The sequence below is a fragment of the Periplaneta americana genome, chromosome 15 (genome assembly GCF_040183065.1).
Source record: "Periplaneta americana isolate PAMFEO1 chromosome 15, P.americana_PAMFEO1_priV1, whole genome shotgun sequence".
Lineage (NCBI taxonomy): Eukaryota > Metazoa > Arthropoda > Insecta > Blattodea > Blattidae > Periplaneta > Periplaneta americana.
The window spans coordinates 120,751,737-120,772,741 of NC_091131.1; the positions used below are offsets into that span (position 1 = coordinate 120,751,737).

General features: G+C 34.8%; 1 protein-coding gene across 2 annotated transcripts in view; it reads left to right on the forward strand.

The window, feature by feature from the left end:
- Positions 1–21,005, forward strand: part of shn (schnurri) — a 605,061-nt gene that overhangs the window by 101,019 nt on the left and 483,037 nt on the right. The gene's annotated exons all lie outside the window — the stretch shown is intronic.

Below are 21,005 nucleotides of genomic sequence, written 5' to 3' on the forward strand. Positions count from 1 at the left end.
AATTTTGGATACCTATAATGGTAACCATGGTAACCGATCGACCACTGAAAACGACTTGTTCAGATAAATGAGCTTGTGTGAAGACCCACTCCAACGTTGCAAATTCCTAGTTATGAACCAACTCGAAAAACCTGATTGTGCGTCAAGTGTATACTGCAAAACTTCATGTTTCACTTGCCGTGGTAAGAGGCATTATTGGGTGGATCATCACCGTAACGCAAGTTGGTCTGCCTAACAACTATTGCGCAAGATGAGTTCAGGTGCATTGACAATGAAATCAGTGACGCACCAAGGGAGCCTCATTAGTACTCGCACTCCGTTTAATTCCGCAGTCATGGCTCTTACGTCACACGGTAATTACTGCAAGTTACAACATACATAGCACAGTTTCATTCTGCGCACAAAATTCTTTTTATTTATTGAACATACAATAATTGGGAGAATACCATGAAGCCAGCTATGTTTGCATTTTAGGTACTTTCACACATGTATAGTGAGGATCACGTAAGAGTAGTTCCTAAAAGGCTAATAATTTGGCCGTATCTTCAGTGTTGCCAACTGATACTAGATATCACCAAAAGATGGTAAAATTACAATGCCATGTACAACAACAAAATAATAATAATAATAATAATAATAATAATAATAATAATAATAATAATAATAATATAGTATTAACAATAACGATGACTTATTTACCACAACTCATTGTTATGTTGGGGAGGTGTTTTCTAAATGGTTCAATAATTTGTAAAAGAGTAGCTATATTTTCCTTCTGCACCTCTCGTACATTATGTTAGTTAGATTACTGTATGATCTAATATTAAAATGTATTTTGTCTTACAACATGACATTCATTGCTTTGAGTAGCAGTTTACGATTCACGAGACGTAACCTAAAAATGTATTTTGTTTGATCACGTGTAATGATTAGTACTAATTCCGAAAACGAATGCCACGTTGAAATGTATGCTTAAGAATATTTACTTCATTTTGTAATAAAAGTCTAAACACGAAAGAAATTAATTAAAATATAAAATGGTATTTCTGTCGATTACCTAAGGGTATATATCACACGAAATATATTTATTTACACTTGGCCTACCTGACTGTAATCTTGAATTGTAACCATAACACAAAGCAACACATACAATAACTATTATATTAATATTAATATTAATACCGATATTAATTATTAGTATGTTCAGATTTCACTAGCTTCCAGTAATCGACCCAGAAATCTAGAACAATTTGAATTTTCAGGATTTAAACTACCGACAACTTGTGTCACTGCTACCAACATAACAGTTATAAAATCACTACCAGTTGTAGTATTTCTCAGTACCGAAATTCGAAACTAAGTTGGCAAAACAAAATTCAACCTGTAAACTAGAAAATCACCATAATCCACTAGCTTATGTAGTAATGGGGGAAAAATGGTTAGGTTTCACTCGTAGGGTATTAAGTAAGCTGATCCGGACTGTAGCAGGAGTATACGCAAAAGATCTTTATTTATTCTTATTGTATATCCATTCGTTTGTGTCCAAGAAACGGCGTTAATAGATTTTTTACGTAGTATTAATATTGTGCAGTTTAATATAATTTATCGTCAAAGTTAAGCTTCCTTTTGTTACGATCCTTGCATAAAACTTTCATACCGACAATTTTCTAGTTAGTTCATTTTATTGGTGAATGCTGATATTACTACTACTAAATCTACTACACCGAGGTGAGGACAGACGTGTGAAACCAACGATTTTCGATGATACTGTTTCAGATGGAAGCTAATGATGCAAAATAAAGCATAGCAAAGTTAAATTATAGGTAGCAGAGTTACTGACACGAAATTTGAAGTCTGCCACCTCTTCTGTTAAAGTACTCTTTCAAAAATTTCCTTCTCGGGTAGTGAAGAGAGGAAAGGTACAGAGTCCGATACGTCTAGTTTTCCCAACCCATTTCGAAAAATCGAAAAATCGAGGGAGAATTGGGAGGAAAATTTTATAAGGTACGCAAAACGCGTCCTTGCAAGGGGTTGGGGGCTGTACAAAACTAAATATGTGAGCTCCAAGCCTGTTGGCCACTAGTCTCACTCCGGGTTACGCTGCTCCTCTGAAGGAGCTCTAGAAAATTTTGAAGGGGAAGCCGAAATTGGACGTAACCTCTTAGGTACCACATACGCGCCCAACCCATTTTTCCATGTGGACGTTTTTATACGAGGATCGCTACTATCTCAGCATTAGCCCATTGTCTAAATTCACTCAACTTTCACCTACCAAAAGTAATGGGGGAATTTCAAATGTACAGCAGAAAGAAAATTGATGAGCTTCCATTTCAGGAACTCATTACTTGCATGACATTTTGCCTTTAAGTTACCAAAATCATTTGATAGTAACGGATGAAGATCGAAGACTGTAATTTTCATTTGCAGCAACTCGGCAAACTTTGAGCGTTGTAAAATTTTTGCTTTCCGGTAAATCAAGAACTTCCATCCAAAATAGTATCAACAGAATCTATTACTTGTAAATTACAGATTTCGTGGCTAAAAATACAGAAGCCTCTGGTTCAGTTATCGTCAAAGGAGAGGTATCAGCAGGCAAACAAGCCTATCACCTGAGTAGCTCAAGTAGGTGAGAAGATTCTTGCAGTGAATTTCGAAAATAGTGTACATTGTTTAATAGAAACATAGGAAATGTCTCCCTTTTTTTCTTTTTCAGTTCCAAAACTACGCTTTTTTTTTTAAATCGTATGTGTAAGGGGCTGTTGGACAGTAATTTCATTTAGGTCAAAATTACATAAATTCTTTCTTAACAAATTAGTTACTGATTAATATTTGTTGCTTATAATGAAACTAACATCTGTCCATTATTATCATTACCATTAATTCCTTTAAATAGAATACAAAACTTCTAATGGCAAAATCCCATTACATTAATATTGTTCTGATTATATCAACATATTTTAGATTTATATTTTGCTTCCTATAACATAGACTAGTCCTAGTAAACTACTATGAAATTAATTCTCAACACTTAACCAACTAGCTATCTTAACTTAATTATAATTCTTTACATATTGCATATAGACTGAATTGAATTACATTACCTCTTATATTAAGTTATTACTTTTTCGTATAGGCTTTAACACAAATTAAATAAATATGTATTAGTCGTTAAAATTTAACTGAAGAATATTGCTGGAGAATATTTAGTGTATTGTAAATATTCATAATTTAAATATGTATATCACTATTATATTGATTAAGGCTGGTTGAGTGGAAGAGAAGGTCTTATGGCCTTTACTCTGCCAGAGAAAATAAAACATTGTATTCTATTCTACTTTGGGGCTAGTCGCATAAGACATTTTGTGACAAGAATAAAATAAAATGAAGTAAAATAATAATAATAATAATAATAATAATAATAATAATAATAGTAGTAGTAGTTCATGTACCTGTTTCGATTACAAATACCTTGCATTTCTTGTGAATAATAACACTGTGTTTTGCAATACTTCACAACTATTATAAAGTTTATATAGTATAATAAACATTGTTAAAATGGTCAGTAATTCTACCTTTCACTCGTAGGTGGACACCTACTAAGTCCTCTCTTTCATGATTTGTAGCTATGTTTTATATATAATTTATATATATGAGGCGTTCAGAAGTCAACATGATTAACTCCACTTTTGGTTATTTCAGAGTTTATAAGTTGGCAATGTATTAAATTGACCATATTTTCAGTGGTAAATGTGATTTGCTCCATAGGTGTGTAAAAAGCCCACAGACTGCAGTATTCTTATCGACTACATCACAGAATTAATAGTGTGTGTTTAACTTTAACCTTGAATATCTCAAAATCTTTGGAAAAGGAGTTAATCATGTTGACTTCTGAACGCCTCATATATTTGTCTCTGCGGCGGCTAAGTGCTCTAGAACTTCGGTCTGCCACGCAGGAGGTCCAGACTTGAGTTCCGATTAGGCCTGGGATTTTTCATTGAAAAATCCACAGTTATGCTTTTGACTGACAAGGTTGAATTTGTGGTTTTCTTAGAGTTCTCCCGTTTCTCCACGTTAGGCAATAATATCATTCTGTTCGATATCCATTTCATAGCATTCACCGATCACTTGCTCGCGGCACAGAGGAGGCTAGTATAGAAACGAGTTTGGTTGCCTGCTTCGAAACCTGACAGTCAGCGAACCTTAGTGTAGTCAGCTGTGTAGGTTAGGGATGCGCCTAACTGGGGATCACCTAAGTTCTCTCAGATGGACGCCATCTCCCTTCAGCATTTTTTCTATAGCCTATTTAATCGTTTACACTTCGCGTAACTATAACAACTCGCATAGATTACAACCAAAGACTGAGTTTTATACAAATAGGCTACATAATTTTAGACACGAGAAATTCACACTTAATTTGTCATAAACCCCGCCCGGTAGAAAAAATGAATGAGAATCCTGAATGCGAAGCACGGAAAATACAGTACTAGTAGGCCTACTGTATTGACACAACTTTTCCGTACATTTCCTGCTTTATGGTGAGATCAGGAGATTGTTGGCCAGTGCTAGTCTGTCTCTGTTCGGTGCTGCTGGAGGATGGAAGAGTGAATGGATCAATGGGAGAATGAGTGGCGAGATGAGAGAGAAGGGAGACTTGAGAGGGTTAACGGTGCTGGGACGGAAAGAGGAGACGATATTTAGCTCTAGCTCAAAGTTTCGGATTTATAACCAAATCAAATCAGGAGACTGTAATCGATCACCCATACACGGGCGGGGACATCGCTGTGTGCTTTTTAGAACATGGCTGATAAAATGTACTGCCACTGCTTGCATGTCCATTGCAGTTATTGGTCGTATCACTGTGCTTGTTTCTTGATTTATTTAATCCGCTGGACAATGGATTGTGTTTGTAGTTACTGGGGCTTCATTTTGTTTGGTTTCCACGGTAACCTGTAACTTCTATTGCAGAGGAAAACAAATATTTAGATTAGACTCCGCACGCGTAACAAACGTTGCTGCACAGTTTTACATAATTGGAATAATAGCTGGCGATTCTGTTCTGAATTTTACTGCTTGCAGTACGACGACCTTCAAGTTCAGGTCTACAAATAAGAAAAGAAAGGCAATAGCTTGGAGTTTTAAGTGCGTTCATATGGTCGCGAACTATTTTTAAACACTTGACGTCCACTTGAAACAACTCGACTTTCCGTAAATAAATTGAGATGTATTAACAGTGGGCGATTTTATGTATATATAACTCAAATAGCATTAATAGACACAAGATAAATGAAGATATGAGGAAAACGAAATCATACGAGTGAAATTAGAAATTAATTTAATTTAAATGGAAAGACTATTATTGTTAATTGTCTATGAAATGTGTTATTGCATAAAATTATAAATGCGACGCTTTGTGAAAGAGATTTTTAATCGATTTATTTAGTTGACGATGTCAGATACTTTACATCTGGTTGTTGTTTTGTTAAGCGCTGTTGAATTATTAATAATTATTCGGGTCTAATATTTGCTGTTATATGCTTCGTCTTGCCTCGTTTGTTTGCTCATATAGCCTACTTACAGTGTGAGAAATAGTTTTTAAATTATAATTATTCCCATGTAATTAAAAGTTCGAGGTTACCTAGCATCGATGGACTTGGTAACACGGGATGATATTTGTGGAGAGGAGGCCGAGGATTCGCCATAGAATTACTTGACACTCACCTTATAGTTAGGGAAAACCTCGTAAATACCAAGGACGTAATATCTCTAAACGATTTGAACCTACGCCCGAGAGCAACCTCTGATCAGAAGCGTAACTCGCTATTGTCTGAGCTACACCGGTGGTATAAATTCTTACAGTAATAAATTATATTATAATAATGTGCATAAATACAGTATATGCATTATACAATAACTGTTTCTCATTGATTAAATATTTAACAGAAACGAATTCGGGAGAACGCGTCATTGCAGTTTCAGAATGCTGAAATTTGTACAGAATTACATGCTGCTACATATGGCCAGGTAGCTAAGCTGATAAAGCGATTAACGCACACAAACTAATTTGCAGAAAACTCAACGAGTATGTGCAAATTATTTGTGCGTGTAAACGGGACTTTAGAAGAAATGTTTTCCATGATTGTTGGACGAGAGGAAAGGTTGACATTTTACTTAGGCGAGAAATAGCCGGTAAATATTGCCTGGAACATTCATTCTCTTCAAATGTAGAGTTCTTTAACGTGTAGTTGATGTATGACACGGGAAGCAGCCCCTTCCGAGGGAAGCAATGCTAAGAAATAGGCCTATTATCGCCCTTGGCCGCGGTTGAACTCGCGAACCTTGTATCTAATGGCAAGCCTTGTAGTTAATCGACTTCCGAAGTGCTTTGAAGAGCTTACTCAAGTCTATATCGGGTCATTTTTCGTTCTAATATTAAAAAACAGTGATACTCACTGCTATGTACTATTAAAACCAGACCTTCATGAAAGACAACGCTGTTAAGTTACGCCATCTTTACAGATACTATCTTATAAGTAGAGCTCGAATTTCCATGCAAATGCTTGTTTTTATATAAGCTTGTTAAACTTCTCAAACTTTGCAAATATTCGATTTATGACTTATCGATTCCAAATAACTGTACTTTTTCCGTGCCTTTTGCATGTTTTGGCCTTTTTGAGGGGTACTAAATTCATGCATAATGCATATTTTAAAGATTTTACATTTAATAGCATATATTTAGACTTTTATATTGCAAATTATGTCATTTTTTCTGGCTTTAGTGCATATATTATGTTAACTTGCATAATAGTGCCTTTTATACATGTTGCTTCGTAGAATCTGGTATTTCCACGTTATTTGTCTATTCAGAAAAGATAAATAAAGGAAACTTACGGACAATACGGTTTCGTAGCATCATACCTGACAACTAATCTTTGGACTTCCCACTAAATCCTCCCTTTATTATAATGGAATTTCCAACCCCATCTCTCACTCGTTACAATCCGGAGATCAAAATGCTGAAAGATAGGCAGACCGAAGCAGCATGCTTGCAAACTGCAATTTAATATACTTTTGTTTCGCATTGAAGCGGTGAGATCAATAACCATTCAAGTCCATTTACACAAGTTTCGAGAAAAATGCAAAAAACTTTTTTTTTTTTGTTTCTTACCTAATTATTATTTTTTGCACATAATATTTCTGGTAGTTTTCGAGATCAAGGCAAAGTAGTATACCAACTTTTAAAGTCGTAACACTTGTGGAAATATCCAAAATTTAATTTCAAATTTGCAAAAAATGAATAGCCAGAAGTGGACTTAAATGGTTATTGAGCTCACCGCTTCAATTTATTATGAAGTGTTGCTATAGTTATTTTAGAACTGCAAGAAGAGATCTTGTGTCAAAATGAATTTCTGAAGACAGACGGTGATGTAGTTTATTGTAATATTGTAATATTGTTGTAATAAACAACTTGTGTATTTTGGGGCGCACGATAGCGTCGCAATTAAATCGTAACGCTGCAAAATCGGAAAGTCGCAGGTTCGATTCCCAATGGAGTCATGTCAGGTGAAAATGCAAAAGACTTACAATTTCGCTCAAGTACACACCTGTCACTTGTAACTTATAAATATAATTTTCTGTGTTCAAGGAAGCTCTTTAGACAAACATATGAGCTTAAGTGAAGAAAATCTGAGAAAGCAGTTGTAGTACGTTGTTTCAAAATAAAATAAAATGTAACATAATGTAGAACTCAGATTTGATAGTGCATATTTTAAATGTTGTTTCGCTTCATTGTGTATGTTTTGTCATATAATAGTGCATGAATGCATGCAAGTTTTAAGATTTTATAGTGCATGGAAATTCGGGCTCTACTTATAAGCAATGTCGGTTGGAGTAAAATTTTAGTTGGAGTGTGCTGTGACAAGAAATTAGTCTAATCATCAAAGTAAAGGCTATTAGATTCTATGGTCTTGAGCCACCTTCCAGAGAGGTTTGTTATCCCGCTACGGTACCGGTTAATGGTTTTTTGATGCGAAGAATTCTGTAATATTCATTTCAACGCCTTTCAAGTTTTTGAAATTTCGTCTACGCAGGACGCGGACCATGGATCGAAATGGATAGTAATCTGAAGGCGCAAGATCAGAGCTGGACCTACCCGGTAGCAATTCGGTTCATCCCAATTCTTGGATTTTTCCATAGTTGTTCTGGCGGTATGCGATCACGGGTAGCCTACCTTTCTCTCCAAACTTCATGAACTTGTTCTAATCGTTGATAATAAAGATTCGCATCGACTAAACTTCCGGTTTAACAAACTCCGATTGAATCACACCTTCAGAATTCGACCAGGCACATAACGTTACGTTGGAGCCGAACCGATTTTGTTTAACGACGGCTTTGACGGGCTGACGGGGATCGAGCCACTGTTTTGAGGTGTGGAGGTTGCTGCAATATACCCATTTTTATCACATGTGACAATTCTCGTGATAAATCTTAGCGATAAGCTGACGACAGTTATCCACTCTGCGTTGAGCCTGTTCAAGTGCCAATTTATGAGGTGCAAATCTACAACTTCTGTATGATTTTCTAGGCGTCTTATTATGGCGATGTATTGTATTTTTTGAAGTACCAAGTTCTTCTACGAGTACATTTGTGGATTTTCTTCCAAAACTCCGCGTGTATTCTCAATATTCCATATCTTAGAACTTCCATTATTGAAACGCTGGAAGCTTCGATGTGCCATTTACTTATACAGAGTGTCCAAAATTGATGTATACACTCTTTGAAATTATATTTCACAGCAAATAAATGAGATAGAAGTACGATTTTTTGCAATTTATGATTCAGAAGGCAGTGGAAAGCATGGAAACATGTTCATCTGTTTATAAACAAACATGACGGTGCAATTATCGTTCGATGAACGTAAGAGATACTGGAATGTTATTGGAAAGTGGAGAATGTTGTTGAGGTTGAGCGACGTTGGATGTTTGAATTTGGAACACAACCACGAACAAGGTTAACTAACACAAGAATCCGAGACAAGTTTGAAGTCGACGGAACGGAGCAAGATGTGTCGGAAGGGCGATGCGGAAGAAAGAGAAGTTCCACCGATAACGAGAGTGTCCATGCAGTCATGCAGGCTTTTGCACAATCCCTAAAGAAGTCAACGAGGCAATGTTCTCGTGAGATTGGTATCAGCAAATCCAGTGTTCATCGAATTTTGCGAGCTCAAAAATGGAAGCCTTACATTCCGAGACTTGTCCACGCACTAAATGAGGACGACCTAGAGATGGATAGGACGAAGAAGAAGTACTGCGGAGTTCCCGCCTCGATCTCCGATTTTAACCCCTCCAGGCTTCTACCTATGGGGAGTTCTAAAGGACACAGTTTACGCCACAAAACCACAAACACTGGAGGAATTGAGAGTTCAGACTGAACATGCCTATAATGATATTCCATTAGCAACAATCCAGTTGATATGTCGCTCTGTTGTACGTCGTTGTTGGGAGTGTACTGTGGCGAAAGGGGACCATATTGAACATGTACTGGCTTAAGGAATACAAAACCGCAAAAATCGTATTTCTGTCTCATCTCGTTGCAGAGAAATAGTGTTTCAAAATGTGTATACATCAATTTGGGACACTCTGTATTTCAAATCCTAAAACTACTACTACTTACAATGCCAACCATACTCACAATAACAATCACGAACAGCGTAACCTTATATGTCCCATCTAATTATAGGATTCTGTTGAATTCTCCTTCACATTTTTATTTCGTATGATTTGTTCTAAATATTATTTTTTCTATATTTTACATAAAAGAGTAATAGGCGTTTTCTACGCGTTTACCTAAGGAAGAAAATCATTAAAACCTTACAAAACACTGGACTCAAAAAACCCACATTACATAAGAGACAATCTAATAATTAGGTCAAACATCCTTGCCCTAGGTGAGATCTTATTTATTCCATCGGGTCGGAGATATGCTGGGAATGGTAATGTGTTCAACGAAGGACAAGTAGTGGCATTTGCTACAAATATAACGCAGACATTGGCCGTGGTAGTGTATAATTAATGACGAGTCTGTTGGAATAAGGAAGCCAGTGGCCATGGCCTAACGCAGTGGTTCTCGCGTTGTTGTTGAGAACCTGCACGTCTTCCTGTCTGCTTATCTTAACCCCTGGCACCTTCGCTGTCGCGGAATTGAGCCGCAGCATTGATGTTGGTTGATACTACAATCCGGGTTCGAATTCCGTTTGGGGCGTAGCAATGTGTGGTAGATATCCAGGGTGTCCACCGCGATGAGATAGCATATGCGCTGCCCATCCAAGCGATCCGTGGTTTGATTCCCGGTGTTGGCATTGGAAGACATTTATTTTATCTTACGTCTCCGGGACTGGTTACTTGTCCGTTGTCTTTTGGCTGTCCTGTAATGTTTCTACAGTGGGTCGCGTCGTCCTAACTCCATAGACAAGGAGGCCTGCAACGTGTGGATGTGTATATTTTCTATTCGAGGAAAATATCCTCCCTCTCCTACACCGAAATCCGTAAAATAGGGGCGGTAATAGGTATAAAGAAGAAGGTCTTATGGACCACATCACTAGAGACACTAATTGCCCATTAGAGGATAAGTTTCTTGTTATACAGTATGCTGGCTTATAAATTAGATACAGTAGCCTACACACGTGTATGACTGTGCAAGATTTAAGTAGTGGATTACGAATGTATTATTGTGGATTATTTTTTAACATAGAATCGCTTCCAAATCCGAGAATTGCAAAATACGAAGTATAACAAATTTAAAGTTTTTTTTTTTTCACTAAATTTCTGTACGGAACTAAGAGAAACAAAAATAAAAATAAAAAGTGTTTCGTAATAACATTGAAAATATTATATTGTATAATAGACAAAATTGTGGCCATTAACGAAGAATTTACGGAGTAAAATAACTGAAGAGACTGTCCTTTTGGAAAGGTACTTACATTATCAAGAGACCTCATAATCTGGAATAGAATTTGACTGGGAACCGTGGTTATTAATTAATCGTAATTGAATCCCTGAAAATAATATAACTTATTAGTCTGCTCACGTGGGGAAGAATGAGAAACGGGATTCGATGTGTACAAATTTCAGCTCAGAAGGCCAGCATTAAAAGGTGTAGGAGATCAAGGATACGTAACCTTCCTACCAATTTTTCTTCTTGTTTGTTTTATCATAACTATTAGTATTATTAAGCTACGAAATTTAATAATAATAATAATAATAATAATAATAATAATAATAATAATAATAATAATAGTAATAATAATAATAATAATAATCGTATTAACAATAGTACAAAATCTGGATTTTCACAAGAAAGAGGAAAACGTATATATAAACTCTCAATAATATGAGTAGAGGAAGTGTTACAAATATGGAATACCATTTTTTTTTTCGTTTTGGAACCTACATGTTTTGAATATTGAACGTAAAGTATCGTCCTGTTTATTGCTGAATGTCCCTGTAAATGGTACACCAAACTTAGAAGTTCGTAAGATGTTATAAAATGTTTGAAAAAATAATATCCCCAAAATCTAACATATTTCCTTCACAAAAAAGGAGGTAACAAATATGGAATACCATCAACAAGTTACAAGACTAACAAAACTGCAAAGTCAAAATGGCCTCTACTAAGAAAAGCACAGAACAAGCATTCAGTATCTTCATTAGAAGGTGTTTTCCCAACCGTAATACTGAATCCAGATGAACCGTCCCTGACGTCTTTTCTCTAACTTGTTTTATGGCTTCTTGCATTGTCATTTCATTCCACTATTTTGTAAGTTTGTTGGAAGGTGAGGTTTTCCCTCCTCGTACAGGAGTCAACATTAATAACTAAACAGAAAATCAAGGTATAAACATGGAATAGGCCTATTAATAATATTAGTATTTCATATTTGTGACTCACTGATGTAAGTCATAACCTCAAAACATATCATAAATTAAAAACGAAATCAATTAAACATACATAGCTATAAACGTAGATTATTTTTCTTTAAGAATACATTATCATTAATCGTTCTGACATTGAGTACTAACAATATATATTCAAGAAAAGAACTTAACACCAAAATTTTCACTTTTCCCGAAAACGCAATAATGATAAACGTTTTAACAGTTCAGCTTCTAACTGCAAACTAACACATTTCCGTGAAAGAGAGTATCAGTGCGTAATAATTTGAAAGGCTTCCGCTAGAATACAACTCGTCTCAGGTCGTATATCACACTATTTAATATTTGTACCCCTATTTCATATATTTTGTAACACTTTCTCTACAAATTAATATGATTTGAACAAGATTTTCCAACTGGAGATTATGGAGGCAGAAAATATTGAAAATTAAGATGAATCAGTTCTGATATAAGTAATTTCATGGTTTAAATGAAAATATGAAGTCCGAACAAACATAATGTCTGACATAGGCCTAATACCTAGGCTATATGGTGCGTCCGATTGTCAGTAAAGTCATTGATGATTCTTAGTTGTTACAAAGTTTTATACTCATCGTATTCGGTCAGCCAACTCACGGCTTCTCAGTGGTTCGATGCCAGGCAGGTTTTTTTTCTGAGGTAGACACACTGTTTTCGGAACATGTTCTGACAATTAATTGGTTACTTCATCTATTGTCATTGCAACGTGTTGTTCCATTATTGCCTCATCGCAGAATTTGTAGTTATCACCATACAGTACACAAGTAATGGGTAGATTCCTGTACTGTGCAAAACTGAAACGCCTTGCATCACGCGGAATCGGTTCTCAACCGAAACAGTGTGTAGCGAGTTGTATCGATGGTGAAACAAAATTAAATAAATCACACGAGTTATAAATAAGTAGCTTTAATAGTTTAAACAATGACACTATTTATACTGCGGCCATTTTTATTTAATTTTAATTATTTTAAATATCTGAACTGAACCTAAAGTCTCGGCATATTTTAAGGGGTCATTCCACTGAAATGACAACTTTTTTCTAATACTTTTTTCAGTTAAATTGCCTGATAGCATGTTTACTACTTAAAGAACAAACAAAATCCAAATTTTGAACTCCCAAATATATTTGGCTTTTGATTTTTTATTATTTTTATTTTTTTTTTAGAAATATTTTCAAACCCACGTTTTTAGTATAAGATATCAATTTTTAAGCTTGCTTTTTTGGTTACATTCAAGAGACATAGTGAAACATTTCTATGCATTCATTCTATAAAATATCTCATTTATTCACTTTCAAAAATTGTTTTGAAATTTTGAAAATGATATTTGTTCTATAATTCATGAAAAAACATTAATAAAATTAACTAGCAGCATTTCTCGCAAAATAAATGCATAGAAACATGCAGCTACCTCATAAATACTTGCAGTAAAAATTTCATCCAGGTTGATTGATATTTGGCATAAAAAAGTTAGTGTTTAAACAAGAAAAATAAACTTACGGAAAAATGGATTTGAAAGTAAAATGTAAAATAGGTATGTAACACATTAAAATTCTCTTCCGCTACATTCATCTAGTAACTTCAGGGAGCCAACTTTAGAACAAAAGTTACTAGATTTGTAAAAAGTAATTGTCTGATGAAAAAATAATTTTTACAGTTCTTTAAATGCTACGCCCCTTACAGCTTTAATTAAAAACATTTTTAAACATATTTGTAATCAGAATTGAACTAAATCCATTTGGATTATGAAAATATATAATCTAAAGAAGTGAAATAGCCAATAAAAATATAAAAACTCTCCTTTGAATAATAAATTGAAATGAATAATTTTTTAGAAGACAGATCTCTAATAATGCAACATATTCATGGCATATAGTTGGATTAAATAAACTTACTTCTATCCTAAGTTTATCATAACGAACATCATTTCAGAAGGCTTCATGATCCACTTCTACATCTCCATATTGACTAATATGTTATGTTCCAAAATTACACTCTAAATGTAATTTTCTAACAGTGATACAGTAATTACTTTTCCACAAACTGAATACTGTGAACCATTTTCTGCCTCCGAAAATAATAATAATTTTTCCACTGAGGATTTAATTGAACTCGAAATTATAAACCCAAGAGCGCCTATACGTTAGGCAATTTTCAAAACAGTACAGACGATAGTGGTGAGAATGCACACGAATGTCCATCCCTGCGTTATATGGATTAAGGGATTAAGCATTTCATTTGTTCCGACTGACAGTCATACAATAACATCATCAGATTATCTTGTCTTCCTTCAGTGTTTTCTTGATTTGTGTAATTTTTCGTTCGTTTGTTGGTTTACAGAGCAGCATCTGGCTGGAAATTCGATGTGAGACTATCTCTTCATATATGCTATAATATATTCCTTGGAGGTAGAGTGTACATACCATTGTGCGGCACGAGAGGCAGGACTGGAGATAGAGCTCGGCATGTGGTCAGCGCCATACTCTGGCCGTTTTCACCCCTCCCCCTCGGGGAGTCTCGGTAATGAATTTTATAGGAGGCTCAGTGGAAGCTGCAAGTTACGACGAGATGAAAATTTCTACCTTTTCGAGGACTTGAACCTAATCTCTTCCAGTCCGTGGTTTGTCACTATACTCCCAGAGGCAATAAAAATATATATTTTAACGACGCTGTATCAACTACGCGAATATGTAGCGCCGGTGGAACTGGTGATAGAGTCGGATTATTTTTGGAGAATGAGCTGTAGGATTAGGCCTACCTCACATTCATACACATTATAAGTGAGGAAAAATCAACTAGGTAATCAGTGCATGCGGGATTCGAACCCACGCTCGAGTAGCAGCATCGGAACACGAGTCTCGATCATTATTATACTGGACTCACCTCACCAGCCTTATGAAGAACGCAAAAAGAAATGCATTAACTGTTACTCACTCCAAAGCTACTTGAAACCACGCCCCTATATGCCATAGGGCCACGCCATATGATAATATACTAGAAATACCACTCCACATATCATCTCTTTATTCTTCATCTTTCACTGTTGCTACTTCTCGTCACTGGAATTCTCTGCCGCCTGAAGTCAAGGGCTGCCGAACTTCAATTTCTTTTAAATGTAAATTAGAAAAATATCTTATGATGAGTTGCCAGACCTAACACGTTGCAAATATTTAATGCAATGTGCTCCACTGTATTTATTTTTATTTTTATTTATTTTTTTGTTTCTTATTTTTATTGTGTTATCATGTAAATTGTATTTATTTATCACGTAACACCAATATGTATCCCACTGTGTTGTTTTTTATTATTAATCTATTTTTTTATTGTGTACATTTTATTCATTTGTCGGTTTCCGGTTTAATTATGTGAATCCTACTTACTTGCAATCTAATATTAATAAGTATACTAATGTGTTAATTTTTATTTTTACTGTGTACATTTTTTATTGAATTATCGGCTTCTGTTTTTATGTGATTCGTATTTTATTCTAACAACATTAATATGTATTCCCCTATGTTTATTTTTATTTTATGAGGTAAATTTTTATGTAACTATCTCTTTTGATCTCATTATGTACCTAAATTGTATCAGTAGGGGAGAGTCGGGTAGTATCGGACATCGGGTAACATCAGACAGTGAGTTTCTTTCATCTACCACACGATGATAGTACCTGATTGACATGGTTACGTTTCTGTGATGTCGCATAGAGAAACGTAACCATGCCATTCAGGTACTACCATATGGTGGTAGATGAAAGAAACGCACTGCCCGATATTACCCGATGTCCGATACTACCCGATTCTCCCCTATGTAATTATTTAATTCCGATCCAGTTGTATGTTCAACTATGTAAGCAAGTTTTAATCCTGGTTGAGTGTAAGAGAAGGCCTTGCGGACTTAACTCTGCCAGGTTAAATAAAGCCATTATTATTATTATTATTATTATTATTATTATTATTATTATTATTCGCCATCTTCCGATCTGATAGCGTCTGCAGTCCAAGCTTCATAAAAACATTAACGAATCACTATACATGTATTAATCCCTGCGGTTGCTGATTGGCCAGACCCTTAGACTGCCAATACTTCAACAGTTCCATTACATCCCCATTCCCAGCTTCCCCTTTGATGTTCTCCTCCGACCTGTGCCGGTAAGATAAGTCTCACACTGTACCCTGAGACCACACTGGTGGCTGTTCTTATATTGTACTCACTTGTAATGTTACTTTGCTATTTAAGGAAATCGACATAAGCAGAATAAAATTATTACAATACCGGTAATGTCCTATAGAACCTTGCTAATCCGAACTAATTGAGGTCGGATTAGGAAATGCTTGGATTGTCAGCAATTCTATTTCTTGGTGTGTTAATTTATGCTTATAAGTTCTTGTTATACCATGTACAATTTCTTTTTATTGTAATTTAACGTCCTATAATGATAATTAAACAATATTGTGATTAATTATTGGTTAATTCTTCAAAGCCACTCGTAAAAATTTGGAGTCGAATCTCACGGGAACTTTTAACATAAAGGAGCTCACTGTAGCATCGCGGTTAAGGCGTAACGCTGCAAGCCGTTTGCTGATTACACTCAACAAGAATTTTGCTCCGTCTTAAAACAATGTGTTCCTTATGATTTGGTGTGCGCTGAATCCGAAAATGTATCTCTTTTCTTTGTATCACGTAAGGCTTTTAAGATATACTATGATTGCACTTTTCGATAAGCGCTCTCCGAGGAAACATCTGGCGCAAGTTGGGGATTGTAAATCACAACAAAATCTATACATTTTATGAGTTTATGACCTATTTCCGGTGTTTTATGGTTGTTGGAATGTTCTTTTGTACTTCTAATAAATGAATAGATATTGGTCTCTTCTATTCAGTAAATTTCATAACACTTCAAAGTGAGGTCTACGCAATGAACAAATAAGGGTGAGTTTTTTCAGTATTTAAAAGAAAAGTTTACAAGTTTGAGTGAAGGCAAATTAAAAGAGGGCATTTTCATCGGTCAACAAATTCGAAAAGTTATGGCTGACTCTTTGTTTTGGGAAAAACTTTCCGTTACGGAAAAAATAGCATAGCGCACTTCCAAAGATGTTTGCCCAAAATTCCTTGGAAATTCTAGGGCAGATAACTATATCGAACTTGTGCAAACTATGTTACGTGCATATGAGAAAATGGGGTGTAATATATCTCTCAAAACACACTTTTTTACATTCTCATTAGAATTTTTTCCTCCTAACCTTGGAGCGGTAAGAAACTATCATGGAGAAAAATTTAATCAATAAATATCTGAAATGGAAAAGCGATATAAAGGAAGGTCATCGTCCAACATGCTTGCAGACTATTGTTGATTCCTTGTAAAAGACATTCCCGGGTCTAGTTATAAACGGAAGTCTTTCACAAAATCCTTTTAAATGACAAGTTCAAATTCCGAGATTTATATCATTATACACATGAAATATTTTTATTGTTGTTGTCTTTTTGTGTTTTAAACTATGTAAAATCATTTTTGTATTCAGTACACATTTTTCAAGTAGTATGAGACATTCTGAATCCCTAGTCTGTTGTAATTTTATCAGTAGCAGTGAATAATAATAAAAAAAAGGTTTTTCATAAAAAAATTCAATTCACTTTCCGCGGAAAATGGTACGTGATGGAGCAATTTGGATTTTAAATTCAGATTTGGGGCACACATATCAGTAATATTCACCTATTTTTATTTCCGTGCAAGACAAAAAGTAAAAATTTGTTGTTCAGTGTTATTAGTCTTTATTCCTGTCATCAGAGTTATATTTTGCTACTCTCCTGTACTCATAATTTGACACCAGATAATGGAATAGAGATCGGACTTGTCCGCCATAAGTGTCATTAAAAAATCCAGGGCTTATGTTTTAACTCAGTTATTAATTAGAATGACAATTATTAATTAGAATGACGGTGGAAGAGACCGGATGATGAGAGCTTCTACCAGATGGAGATAGCTAGTACCTAATATCTACAGAGGCGGAATTAAAACTTGGAGCGAGTCTTGATGCTAGTCCACTTGTAGGGGAAAGTAGCCATCAATGGGCCACCTAACGATTTCTTATTTTATCTAACAAAGGCAATGCATTAAAATTCTGTTCATAGGCTAGAACAATTACATTACCAACAAGCAATGTTAAAAGAAAGTTTCAGGGCTACATCTTATTTATATCTGTTTAAAGATTAGCGCATTTAAAATTCGGCTATTGGTTCAACGAAGGCGACAGGATTCTATGAATGGACTACCACGTTCCCATGAATGGACCAAAAGAAAAATATTAAAAATATCTCAACATAATGTCAACAAATGACAAATCATAACAATTAAGAAACATAGATTCGATTAATGGATGTTGAAGGTTACTTTTAATCCAATTGTAATCGTATTTTGAAACTGAAAGTCATGAAAAATACAGTCCCTGTCATTTCAGTATTTAAAGTTTTAGACTATTTCAAATTAGCTAATACAGTAGTTAAAATATGTCAGCAGACAACTTTAAATTACAAGACAACAATATAATGATGTGACTGTACATATAAAATTATTTTCTGAAGTCTGAAATTATTCTTATACTTTAGATAAAATAGTCTTCCTGTTCAAGACGCACGTGCCACACAAAGTATTTCTTTTGACTCCGCCTAACATTTGCACAAGCTTCATGTACCCATTTCCTGGAAGACATACACTGAATCATATTTTCCTCGATGTTTTCTTCACACATGAAACAAAATCAGGAGTCTTGATTTTGATTGCTTCCTGAATGATCCATTTTAAAATGCAGTCCATTCATGGGAACTCTAGCTGGTCCATCCCTAACCACTTCGTCATTTTATAATCACATTTCAAGAGCACTGAAGAGGTTATACAAAATTTATCAGCTATATATTATGTCATTTCATAACTTAATATCATTAACCAATGTGCTCTGGACTTAAAGTTACTTTAAAATTATAGTAAAAATAACAAAGACGTATCTGAGCTTCTTGTTCAGCCCACGTATTTGTTGCCGCCATCAAAGACAACTCAGGAGCGACATACACGAGGGGGAACCTCGAGGTGACGTTTCACGCATAAGCAGTCAATATGACCAAGAATATGGCAACGGTTCATCGATGGCTACTCTCCCTTATGTAGGCAACAATTTCGCACCACTGTCCAAAAATAGCATATAGGGCCTATACAGGGGCTCTTGTTTACTGCACATGCGCAGTGTGTTATAAGCGAAATTTATACAATAAGGAAGCTCCAAATTTTATTTCAGTAGTCTCTCTGTACAGTACAGCTTCTCCGTATGATGATCATGAACTCATGATCATAGAAAGCTCTCGGTAATGTAGAGCCCGTCTAGAACGCCCAGTTTGGGAAACCCGCTAGAATAAGGAAATGATCTGTAAAATTTCGTTACAATAAAATTAGCAGCCAGTCCGAGCTGCCTCTACGATATTTCAGAACTTTAAATCCACACATCAGGCTCTCTGATCTCATTTTTCCACCACAGGGGGTTGTACTGTATAGTCGCAGTGTAGTAGAATTTCCGTCCGTTTCTGCGTAGGAAGAAAGAAATTATCTTGTGCAAGTGTTTATTATTATTATTATTATTATTATTATTATTATTGACGTTTCTTTTCAGTTACGAACTGTATTCAGATGCTATCAGATGACTGGCAATAATAAAAAAACAACAGAATTAGAATCGCAGAATTATAGTCTACAGAAGCTTTCTTCACTACAAATTTACAGAATTTGACGCAGACAACCATTCCAGTTGTCACCGATGTTACATTTTTACTACTGTATTTTCAAACTCTATATAGGCCTATGAAAATAAAGTGGCTTCTGTCAACTTTTATTATTAGAATCAATTTAGAAGATCGGTATGATTTTAAAGGAAATCAGTTGTTTCAATAAAATTTATTATTATTATTATTATTATTATTATTATTATTATTATTGCTGAAAGTAAATTTACAAGATTTGTGAGCTCACTTTACACCTTATTGACAAAAAGTGTAAGACACAGGTCTCTGCCTCATGCAAGAAGATATTCGTTCTAATAGTGTCCATGTGAAAGCTATGCAAATCTCATGACATCCAATTAGTTCACAAAAAGATGATCGGTAAATATTTTATAACTGTTTCTTCCATGTCACGGAAGTTACACACATATAATAATAATAATAATAATAATAATAATAATAATAATGGCTTTATTTAACCTGGCAGAGTTAAGACCTTAAGGCCTTCTCTTACACTCAAGCAGGATTAAAACTTGCTTACACATTTGAACATAAAACTTGATCAGAATTAAGTAATTACATACTGATTACATAATGAGATCAAAAGAGGTAGTTGCATAAAATTTACCTCATAAAATAAAAATAAACATAGTGAAATACATATTAATTTGTTAGAAACAAATGCGAATCACATAAAAACAGAAGCCGATAATTCAATAAAAAAGAAAAATGTACACAGTAAAAATAAAAATAAACACATTAGTATACATATTAATATTAGATTACAATTAAGTAGGACTTACATAATTAAATCAGAAGCCGACAATTGAATAAAATGTACACAAAAAAAAAATAGGTTCATAATAAAGAACAACAACACAGGGGGATACATATTGGCGTTAAGTGATAAATAAACACGATTTAGATAATAAAAATAAGAAAAAAAATAATAATAGCCCTAAATACAGTGGAACACATTTGCAACACGTTAGGTCTGGCAACTCATCATAAGATACTTTTCTAATCTACATTTAAAGGGTCACGGATGTTACAGATGAGTTAATGTCCTTCATTTTTCCAGTTTCAAAACATCTGTGACATTTCTAAGTCAAAATATTCACTTGAACTGTAAGATTGCTAGATTGTTATTAACTCAATCTACTTAAAATAAATTACAGAAAGAATGTACCAAAATAGAGAGTAAAAAGTTCCTTGAAGCTCTGGAATAAACCGTGCACGCTCTCAAAATATTTCTTCAACAATAACTCCTTGAAAAACA